This window comes from Cyprinodon variegatus, unplaced genomic scaffold, assembly GCF_000732505.1.
Source record: "Cyprinodon variegatus isolate N-32 unplaced genomic scaffold, C_variegatus-1.0 Scaffold446, whole genome shotgun sequence".
Lineage (NCBI taxonomy): Eukaryota > Metazoa > Chordata > Actinopteri > Cyprinodontiformes > Cyprinodontidae > Cyprinodon > Cyprinodon variegatus.
Window position 1 is genome coordinate 273,358 of NW_015150899.1, and position 12,165 is coordinate 285,522.

At 36.7% G+C, this 12,165-nt stretch overlaps 1 protein-coding gene across 3 annotated transcripts in view; it reads left to right on the plus strand.

The window, feature by feature from the left end:
- The window catches only part of lhfpl2 (lipoma HMGIC fusion partner-like 2), a 73,426-nt gene that overhangs the window by 38,721 nt on the left and 22,540 nt on the right, over window positions 1-12,165 (plus strand). The window contains exon 1 of one of the 3 annotated variants that reach the window (XM_015389051.1): window positions 11,320-11,444. The exons of the other annotated variants lie outside the window; for them this stretch is intronic. The gene's annotated coding sequence lies outside the window, so the exon portion shown is untranslated. Of the gene's footprint in view, window positions 1-11,319; window positions 11,445-12,165 lie in introns of those variants that run through there. 3 annotated transcript variants of the gene reach the window in all.

The following is a 12,165-nucleotide window of genomic DNA, read 5'->3' on the forward strand; positions in this document are numbered from 1 at the left end:
ATATATATATATATATATATATATATATATATATATATATATATATATATATATATACAGCACTGCATATATATATTATACTGTACTGTATATTATATATTATATATATAATATACTATTAACCCAATGCGATATCAGCAGAAATTATGCTTTCATTTCTAACTTATTTTTTTGGATAAAATATTAGAGATGCTAATATCTAGTAGCTATTATCAGATATCTAAAATGCAGGTTGCTACAGTCCTAGTTTTCTGGATGATAACAGACATCCGATATAAATATTGGATCAGGACATCCCTAAAAAGTACCACTCATTTTAACCACTCATTTTGGCGGTTTAATTATTAATTATAGTTTGTTTTTATGCAAGGGAAAATGTGGAAGTCACTGTAATAGCACATTTGGTATGAATTTCCAATCCCTCGATCTACTATCCTTTTCTCTTTTTAGTTTGATTTGTCAATGAATGTTTCTTCTTTGTTTAGATTTGTTTAACATTTGTCAATGTTGTTTTAATTTTTATCACATAAATTGAGGAAGAAAAAGCAATATTGGCTGTAAGAAACGTGCGGTAAAAATATCGGCAGAGCATATTAGGAATCAGCTGGACTGATGTCAAAATTACTGGTTTTGTCAATTGGCCTTAAAAACTTGAATCAGTCCATTACTAGTTTGTAACTAACCAACATGAACCAGCAAATAATTAAAATCTGATTCATTCCAGAAGTGTATTTTCCTTTTGTTTAAAAATGTATAGACAACTAAAACACAGCTGACTTCTTCAGAAAAAATGTCCTCTGCATGATTAAAAAAAAGCAATCAAAACTAAGAAAGAATTTTAAAATACTTATCCTACCTTGTGTGCCTTTAGTTCAGTTACATTACCAAAGACAAAAAGAGCTTAAGTTGAAATAGTAAGAGATTTTCTTGTTAGTTTTCCTTTTGTCCTTGTATTTCTTACCTCAATATGTTTAATTTTCACAGAAATTCTTAAATTATATTTGGTATTTTAACCCTATGTCTCTGTACCAGAAAAGAAGATTAAAAAAAAGATAAAAATAAAGGTAAAAATATTGAGAAAAACTATCCTGCTCAGAAGCACTCTGTGTGATCTCACTAGAATCAGGTGAAAGTTTGGTTTTGGGATTTGTAGATTATCTTTGAATCAAAACGTATACTGTAAATAAAAAAAATTCAGACTTTCACATTTTTCACATTTTGCTGTGTAGCTGAATAGCTATACAAAAAGTGATTAAATGGGAAAATTCCAGCGAGTAGGTTTAAATTATATGGGTTCTACAGTTTTGTTTTTTTTCACTCCTTCTGTGAGCACTTGTAGGAATAAAGCTATTATATGAAATTAACATGGATTCTGATCGTTCGTTGTACTGGAACAATAATAATTAATTGTAATATCCAGCCTGATTGGATTTGTGAATTCAGTTTGAATTTCCTTTTTCTTCAGCATGTTTATCCCAAACATGTGTCTCCATGTGGCTGTGGATGGGTGCCTGAAGGGGCCAGATGGTTGCAGCGGCTCCTTTTTAGAGGATTCAAACTAAACTCTCTCTTATACCATTCCATACACAATAACATGTTTTTCATGTAGGCCATTTAAACAAATAAACTTGTACTCTTTGGTAGGGAGATGTCAAAGCAGAAAGAAAACCCAATATAGATCCAGTTTAAGGGGTTTTTAGATTCTCACATTTTACTTTCTTTGTCGTTTTAAGACTTTTTTTTAAAGGATCAGTCATTTAAATTCCATTTTAAAAGGAAAAACATTTCTTCAAGTGGAAACCCCATAACTTCTTGGAGGCATCTATTTTTGTATCTATCTGGCTCTTTCCCTAAAATCTCTGCTCAGTGTACTGTTGGTAGCTACATGGGCACACCCCCAAGTAAAAACATGTGGTGATAAAAACCTTATTGAGTTATCAGAGCAATGTTGTGGAATATTGTTTTGACAGGAGCAGAAAATAAAGCTTTTGGTTACTCAAGTTGGAATTATAGCTCTTCCTAAAATATTTTTACGCTCTTTCTTACTTTTTTCTATTATTTTTAAACAGACTTTTAAATATAAATAGCTCTATCTGGCTGTTTGGACTCACTCTTCAGCTCTAAGGCGTAACTCCACCTCAGTCTCAAGTCTCTGCGCCCTTTAACATTTTTTTCCCCCAGAACAGCCATTTTTTTTTGTACTCTCCCTCTTCACATCAACCCATTGAAAATATTCCCAAATCACAATGCTGCCACCGCCATGTTTCAGAGAGAGGTGGTGCTTTTGCAGGGTTGTTCAGTCTCCTTCTCTTACATAAATGACTTTCTCTCCACACATTCTTTCTTCTTAGTATTCCTGCTATAAAAGCCAGATGGGTACACAAATCTCACGTAAAGAAATTTTCCCACCTGAGCTGAGGGTCTCTGCAGCTCCTCCAGTTACCCATAATCCATCAGCTTTTCTTAGCCTATCAGTTTAGATGGATGACCATGTTTGGGTAGGCATTAGATTGCTTGGGATCTAGTTTTATAATCCAACTCTGCATTGAGTTTTTTTTCCGCACTATATTCTGTGAATAGCAAGTCAATAGCAACTGAAACATATTCATGTAGATATGATTCCCCTGTATGTTCAAATTCAATTATTTAAAATGGTATATTTATGACTATTAAAAGAATTCGACCAGATATTCCAGGCAACACCTAGGTAGACTTAAGGGCGGATTATACTTCTGCAACCGCACGCATCAAATGTCGCTTGCGTCTGGTTGCGAACCAGTTTTGCTGGTATGCAACGTCGGTCTGGAATTTCTAGGCACACACAGCAGTTTCCCGCCAAAGCACTAGGTAAAGCCTATTCGAGAACTCGCGATAGTCATGATGACTTCTTCGGCAGCGCCGGCAGGAGTGTTTATTTTTTCAAAACAACATGTCTGAAGCATCGTACAAGTGGTTTTTCTTCCGCACCTCCTCGATCAACCTTGCGCCGTGGTTATCCATTGTTGTTATCTCTCCTCTGTTTCTAAAAATGGTGCACCAAGGCACCAAATCAAGAAGGACAGGAAGGGGCGACAGTGGCGTTGGATGTCGGAGTTTGCCCTGAAATCGAAGGGTTGACGGTTCAAGCCTCGACTCTGACTTTCATTGTCGTTGTGTCCTTGGGCAAGACACTTCACCTGCATTGTCTACTGATGGTGGTCAGAGGGCCCGGTGGCGCCAGTGTACGGCAGCCCCGCTTCTGTCAGTGAGCCCCAGGGCAGCTGTGGCTACAATGTAGCTTGCCACCCTCAGTGTGTGAATGGGTGAATGAATGTGTGTAAGTGTAAAGCGCTTTGGTCAGGATTTGGTTAGGATGGCACTAAAACGTTTGACTTCAGCGAGCACACAAATAGTTTCTATACTTCCAGTTCTAATTTGCAGGGCTCTGTCCTGAAGGCTGTTGTTGGTCTCAGTCTCTGTCATAAACACCTGCTCACCTTATGTGGCCTTTGCCTGCCTCTCATCAACCTGCAGCAGAGAGTGCAGCTTATGAAATGTTTCTTTAATCAGTTGGGTTGTAGTAAATCACTGCATCATGTTGTTAGTAACGTAATATGATTGAAAGGAGAAAAGTTATGGGTCAGATTAGAATAACAGCGTTTCTATGGCTGTCTCTCTTTTCAACACTGATTCCCCAGACATTTCATGCGATACCAGACTTTATTCCCATTTTAAACAATTAGGGGGGTTCAATCAGCCAGTAAATGTAATTTTTTATGTACCATATTCAGCACAGAGCCCCAAAAAGTGTTTTATGTTTTGGTTACTCCATAAATTTTCTTCATAGACTTCTTGGCTAAGCTGTCATTTTGATTTCGTAGTCCAACCTGTTATTTGTTAGCTGCTGTTGCACTGCTTTGTTTCACAGTCATCCTCCCTCTTTAGATCTACATGACTCCACTGACCAAAGTGTGACAGGGAAAGATGAATGACCAGCAGCTCCTAGGAGCACTACAGGCCACTCCATTGAACCTGTGCGAATGATGCGTTGGCTTTCCATGTGTTGGTCATGTGGATCCTTCCTTCTGTCAGATCCTCCAGGCTTTGATGTGAGAGTCTGCTGGTAGAAACTTGTCAGGCCGGCTTAGCTCTCGCTTCAGGTTCGCAGATGTCTTCTCTCTCCGTTTCTCGGATGATTTGTGGTCAAGTCTTGGCATTGGTAGTATACACAAGTTTGAAGTACTTAGATCAAGGGTTTTCAATGGTGTTCATCAAGGGACGGTGTCCTGCTTAAAAGCACCTGATCCAGATGATTCCAGTTAAAGAAAAGCATGTTAATCAGCAGATCATAGAAATCAGGTGTGCTGAAGCAGGTAGACATCTTCAGCACAAAGGACAAAGGACTTGCTTTCTGGTTTTGGTGATCCCTGATCTAGATGGTTTATTTGAAACAGGGCTGCTAACATTTGGGCTTTAAAACATGGAGGATACCACGGTGGGAATAAAACTAAATTCATTTGAACAATTAAGTCTTCAATTCAATTCAGTTCATTTAATCTCAAGGCACTTTAGAGTTCACCAGATCATACAGTCAAATTGATTTAAAGTTTTCTATCTAAGGAAAACCAGCTGATTGCATCGACTCATTGACTCAAAGGCAATCCCTCTCACTAAGATTGTAGAAACTAACATTGCAGAAATGCATTAAGTCATATTTTTTCTGTACATGCTGAAGTAGTGAACAGTGACTTCTAAGAACGAAAACACAAGGCCATATTTTCCTTGAATAAACCATTTTCTGTTTACGGTTGTAGACGGAAAGGCACTTATCAGTTTACTGATAAGCCTCCCTGAAATAAGGGCAAAACAGAACGGCTGAAGAGTTCATGCTTAGAAGAAAAAAAAAAGCACAGTCAAAGGGTCAACGAGGAAAGAAGAACTAGAAGACAATGAAAGAATGCTTAAAGAAGCTTAGTCTCTGCAATGGACATGAAGTTTTCTAGAAGACATTTCGCCTCTCATCCAAGGGGGATCAAAGCCACCTTTTGTCCCCCCTAATTCTCTGTCAGACCTACAGTGTATCAATCTCAGTGCTCCCCACCACTAGTTAGAACTGAAGAAGCCTCTTGGTTGAGAGACGAAATGTCTTCTAGAAAACTTCACATCAAGTTGTCTAAACTGAACTTTTTCAAGCTTGACCATGACCTGGATTACTGAGAAACTTCACAGAAATAAAGCACCATGTTCCAGTGTAGAAACAGGTTTACTGTTTAACAAACAAGGACGATATGGCGTCCTGCACAGGGTGACACCAAAGGACAATGAGTTAATTAATTGGTAAAAGTTATTAAAATCTGCTTTAAATAACTTTTACCAATTAATTAAGCAATTCTTCTGGCAGATTTCCATGTTTGGTCAAAGGGAAGTGTTACCACTTTGAAGAGGGTGGGAAATATTGCCCTACATTGAAAAAAAGATGGAAAAAATAGGCAACAAATGCCTTTTTTTGGCAGCTCTCCGGGGCAGCTCTAGACAGTGGTCAATAGGAACCAGTGGACCTACAGAAATGGTCTTGGCCTCTGTTACGACCTCTTTACCGAAGACATTTTATTTTTAAGACTTGAACTTTATTGTTTTCAAATAATAACAAAAAAGAGCAACTCACATAATATCAGATGCAGTCTTTGGCAGCTGACTTCAAGTGAACTGAAACGTTAACACACAGAACAAAGTGAAAATAATAAAGAATAAAGGAGTGCATAAATGGTCTAATAGAATATCCAAAAATAATTATACATCCCTGTGTGAATAAGATGTAGCAAAAAACGAAATAATTAAATAATAAAAGTAAATAAATAAATAGAAATAATAAAATATGGTTGATGCCAAACAAATATGAACATAAAATATTTGAGCTGGAAAACGTCATTCATTGAATATAAGCCAGATAAGGGCTGCATTTGAGGTTTAATCATCCAGTCTGTTCAATAGTTTAAGATGGCGGTCTGCGCCCTTTCATATCCAAAGAGCCATTTTGCCCCGAGTCCAACCAAGTAAAAGTTATTTAGAGCCTCAAGGAAATGACTTTTTAGAAAAACAACCTAAGTGTTTTTTTGTTGTCTCGTATAGGAAATTGGTTGCCATCTTAAACAACCAACAATTTATGTTTGTTTATCTTTTAAAATAATATAAAACACATAAATACAAGCTAATTAAAAGCCACCAACCTTTAAAGACTGGTATATATTTTATAGCACATTATTTAGCTCTTTATATACATTCAAGCCATGATTAAGAGCCGCTGTAGAGGGTCCTAGAGCCACCTGTGTGTCTGAAGACGCAGGTTGCAGACCACTGTTCTAAGATAACCTCTCTAAAGAGGCTGGTTCACTGAGAGAAGTCTGCCAGTGAGTAAACATTGGAGCCAAAGGAGACTTCTATTCCATTACTAATAATTTTCTTCCCAGCATATTTGCAGTTAGGGCCCACTATGACAGAAATGAAGGTAAAACATTCATAACTGAGAAGTCACCAAGAATATAAAGTCTATTGCATAAGGGAATATCTTTGTCAAAGATCTCCCCCACTACCCTATGAACTGATGCCAAGGAGGTCTGAACTTCTTGACACTCCCACAGGATATGTACTGAAGACATAATACTAAATCAATTTCTCAGGATGATACTTGGACCTATTTAACGCTATTGTCAGAGCGGTCTACTATAATTTTTTGCTAGACGTGTTTCCAACCCTTACTTCCAAAAACAGTCAATGGGAAGTGGACGCCATTTGTGCACTCTGAATGAAAGGATGGTGTGCTAACACTATGGCATAGAACACTATAGCTGTGTGCGAATGTCCGCCTTAACCCCTACATCCCTCAATCACTATATATAGCGGGGACTATATACTGGACTTTATAGTGAACTCAGTTAACTGACCGACAGATTATCACTCCTTTTTGCTCTTTGTTGGTCATGTAACTCTTCCTCCACCACGCAGTGCCTACGCCATCTTTGTTATTAGTCGCCGCTGTCGGGTAGTGACAGCCTATTGCGACAGAGGGTCGCAGCAAATCCCATAATGCTTTGCAAGGAGAGCTTTCCACAAAAGCATTCCGGGATATATCTTTTTGTCTAGTTACCAGGATGATCACTACTTTTTCATCCACTAGACATTCGGCCACTCATTTAAAATGGCGTAACGAGTATATAGTGTCCTATATGGTTATTAGGGCGGACGTTCGAACACAGCCTATGGCTCGCTAACAAAGCTAAAGTTTAACATCTGTTTACAGGTCTTTATTTAGTATTAAATCAAACAAACTTAGGTCAGTCTTACCTTTTCCACAGTAAATGGCATCCACCATGTTGGTGCCTTGATTGGTATTGACCCATTTTAAGGGTTTTCCTTTGGTTTTTGAAAAAATTATGAAAATGTGTTTGACAATTAGATTAGCTAGGTCACAAACCAACTTTTATATTATTTAAATAATCATACGGTTTGGTTAACCTCTTAAAACCCACCGAATCGCCGGCGAACCGGTGAATGTTAAGTGTGGATAATAATTCAGAATGCATAAAATTCCACTGGTAAACTTTTTACCAGCAGGTGGAGCCATTGTGCGCAGCTCCAAGCTGACACCAAAAGTTCAAAGCCCCACAGCTCTGGAACTGCTATAGCTAGAGGTCTGAAATTTTCTGCATTTGTGGTTTACATGATGTAGAACAAATATAATACAATAAAACCTGCCTTTTCTCAACAATGTCTTTATTACTGCTGTTCAAAAGAGACCTATCATTTCCAAGAATAAAAAAAAAGCAACTTTGAGTCATGTTTGAACTGATGCAGGTTGTTCTGTGATCTACTTACATAATTTTATTTATTTTTATTTATATATTAGGAAACTAGAGGGTGTCAGCTTTCAAATAATGTATTGCACATGTAATTTAGACTTACAGTTCCTAAGTTATTTGCTTTTCCATTTAGGAATGCAAAATAGGCGAGGGTTACCCAAAATGAGGTGGATGTTAAGAGGTTAAGACTTACTGTTTGTGGCTGACTTTGAGAAAATTATTTAGCAAATGTTTCAAAAAGATCATGTTGAAAGTGTAAAAAATTTTTAATTCACCAAGGATTTTGTAATGCTAGGTTATTATGCTACTTACAGTTTAATTATTTATGACATGAGTGCATGAAGGCCTTTCTTTTTTCAAAATAAAAGAATAGGTAATTGTTGGTGTTGTAAACTGGATTCAACAAATGGAAAGTTGGCAAGCATCAACAGGATTAACTGAGCGGACTTAGTGAACAACCCTTGTTTTGTTTTTGAGAAACAGTTTTTTTTTTGTGATATGTTTTTAGTTGGTGTGTGTGTGCCTTTTTAAATGGCCCATTAACCTCTTCTCATTCATCCAATACAACCACAGCATGAGAACGAGGCACCAGGGTTTAATAGAAACGGGTCACAGGAGAACTTTTACTAGTTTTACTTTTACAGACTTTCTCATTTAAAGGGCTTTTGAACTGCAGCAGCCCAATTTTCTTCCAGTGTGATAAGACAGTCCTCTATCTGGAGCTTTCCATTGTGTGTTTCAGGGACTGATCACGTTCTCTTCCTGCTTGAGTCGGCCCCCTTTTTTTCCGTCTTCATATGGAACTCATTTGTGAGTCAAACGCTGACAGCAGTATTGGCCGAATGCACTCAGTGCTGCTGTAAGCAGTCCTGGGACACTTTTCTCCCACCAGCCGAAGAAAGGCGAAGCATTAGTCAGACATGGAACCATCTGCTAAACCAGTCAATTAACAAATCAGGCAGTCATATGTTTACACAGGGCTGCAGCAGGATGTAAGAGGATCTATGCTTGTTGTGATTCAGGGTTTGGTTAACAATGAATTCAACCAGACAAACTTTGTGTATCTATGTGAAACTTACAGATATAAACCTTCATTAAATCATAGAAACACATTATTTTTAAAGTTATTTCCTTTGCAATACCTTTTGTTATGAAAGTTCAGTTAAAGTTTGAATGCAGTTAATCAACATGTACAAATACTTCAATGTTGTCTTTGAAGTAACTGTACAGTATTTGCAAAATTTAAAAGTGACTTGAGTCGTAAACCACAAGTAGTTCTTGTGAGTCTGTTCTGTAAAGCTGTTGTGAATGTTTCTGTCATTCGGCTGTATGTATTTTTTTCTTTTTTTAACATATTTATGCCATTATCTGGCATTGGCCTTGTAAGAAGAAAGCTGCATTGTCAGAAGCAGTTTATTTTCGTTTTAGAAATTCCTTTCAGATAGACAATTAGGATAGCTTCTCTCAAAGGCTAAGAAAAGTATGTGAAAATCAAATAAAAAAAAACTGTTAGTGCTTTTTTTTTTTACAATAATGTTCAAAATTATTGATACCCGCCTCAATTCTCAATGGGTAAAAAAAAAGTCTAAAGTGACTATAGCTGGCCATGTATTTTTTTTTATTTATTTTTTTTATTATCTTTGTCTCTGAGCCTGGGATTATTTCTTCCCATAACCCTGATATTTGGTTTCTTAAAAGAGTTTATTCTGGCCTCTTTAAGCATGTAATATTACATTAATTAATAAATATTATGTTGTGTTATGTCATATTAAAAGACAACTGTCAACCAAAACCTCACAGGAGTACAAATAATTATGAGCTCAGCTTTTTTGCTCTAAAGTCTAACGTTTCAATGTTATTTTTGACCAGTACCTTTTATAACAAAAGAAAAAAAGCTGCAAATTATCTTACAGTTATGAGCTTAGAGACCTTGAATCCAGCAGAAAATGAAGAACCTCTAAGACAATCCCCACCTGAGATTTAGATTCTTACTTAACCCAAAAAAGGCCATTAAAACATGTTGTTTAGCTGGTGGTTTATAGACTTAGAAAGGTGGCCAAGGTACAGCATAATATAACATCTATATTAATAAAGAGCTTAAAGCAACCATAGCTGAAACAAAGATCTTCTAACTCTAACAGGATATTCTAACAGGTATTAAATTAGATTGGGTTAAGGTTTTAAGATATCTAATTTTATCCTCCATGCATATAAGACATCGCCTCATAAAATTCAACGTTGTGCATCTTATTAAATTAAAGATGTACGTTCAGATTTATCCAGCCTGTGAAAGTTGCAAGTTTGTTGAAAGATGCCACTTTGTTTCATATATTTTGAAATTGTTCCCATATATAATAATTCTTGGGGACATTTGTGGGCTGTTTTCTTGCACATTTAGAATAAAATATCATTCAGTTTGTTGTCTTATTAGATTAAAAGTGCATTTTTTCATCTGAATTATATTAGATGTTAAATAAATGCTTTACATTTTGGGAGCCTTTTATTTTTAGTTTTGACCAACCATCTACACAGGTGTAAGACTGATTCTTAGTTTAGTTCATAAATAGCTAGTTGATTTATGGCCTCTTTTTGTATTGATATGAAATTTTATTTTTTGTTACATTTATTTCGTTTTTTCATTTTCTCTAGTATCTTTGTGTTGTAATATTTGAAAAGCAATAAAGATATTGAACGCCAAAATAACAAGAATATACAATAAAAAAGGAAAGCAAGATTTTAGAAGAAGTAGTAAAACCATTTTAAAACAAAGAAAGTCAAATTAAGTATGACGAGTGTTGAAAGCCAAATAAGAAAAAAGGTTTAAGCCTTTATTGGTATAATAAAAGGAAATACAGGTTTTACAGCATTTGACCCTCTTGATCGCTGATAAGAGACAATCGAGGAAAATTAGGTTGATTTAATAATCTCTGGACACCTTAGTAATATTTATCAGATTTCTAAAGACTAAATATGCTTTGCAAACAAAAAATTAGCTTTACATATTTTAACTTCTCTACAAATATTTAATATCAGCAAACTATAAAATTATAAAACAAATTCAAATAAATAGGGATAATTTAATTTGCCATTGCTTTTATTCAGTTTAAATGTTTTAGGTTTGACAAAAGGATATATTCAACAGCTGTTAGATATGGATGAATAATGAAAATTAGGTGTTTAATTAGCCTATATTGAAAGTATTGTATTAAATATTTTGATGTTGAAAGAACATTTCAATACTGAAACCTTGGAGAAAGTAAATTTGTTTATCGATGGAGATGGTTTGCCTGCGTGAAGAGGGGAAAAAAACAGATGAAGGTGAGAGAAACTGATCTTGAAAGGGAAAAAGGAAAGAGAGCCCTTCTTGTTTTTTTAACCCAGATTCAGCACTGAAATATGGCCACCATGTGGACCCTCTCAGGTCATGGAGCTCCTCTGCGGGCTCGTCCAATCAGATGAGGCCTAGATGTCCTGGAGGAGGGATGTGGGCAGGGTCCTGAAGTCTGAGCAGCAGGGGAAGGTTTAAAAACTGTGAGCAGGGGAGGAAAGTCATTGTAGAAGAGCCACATCTCAAGGAGAACCAGACTGCCTATAGACCAATGGAGACAGGTTGGACCGTTACCTTATTTTATTTGAATTTCTCTGCCTTAAATTCTCATTCAACTGAAACATAATTCTGGGAGACTGTTATTGAAACAGCACGGCTGATGTCATATAAAGTATACTCATTCAGTTTGAGCTGCAGTCGCTTTGTAGTGTCTCTCCGGGATGTTGAGCAGATGTGCAGAAGTGTGGAAAAGTTGACTGGTGATGTCACTAGTAAGACCACTATCTGTAGTTTCCCCTAAATAATGCCAGGACCAAGACTTTAATGCTCTATAACTAAACATGGGCTACGGTTAGACATGAAGCTGGGTCTTTATATGAGAAAGACTTCCCTCCTTGTAAATGTTATAACTAATTTAGGAGACTCTTAATAGATTTAGCTGAAAGTTACCCCTGGTCTGATGCCCTCATTGACCAGAAGCTTCCTGCATTCCCTCCTATACTGCCTGCAGGGGCCTCTCATTCAAACACATCCTCTGAGATTATAAACACTCCCTTTGTTTTATATCGTTGCTTTCCTGCTTAGTACAAAGGATTGGATGTAAAGGGGCAGAAATCCAGTCAACACAGTGGCGCTGGGTAAAGTTTTAGATATAGATGTTGGATCTCTGTGCCCTGATGGATAAAATCAGTCCAGCTCTTCCAGCGGCTCTAAACAAACACTCACCATGGTGACGCATGACTCCAGTCCTGACAAGTCCATAGATATGCAGATTGCTTCCTG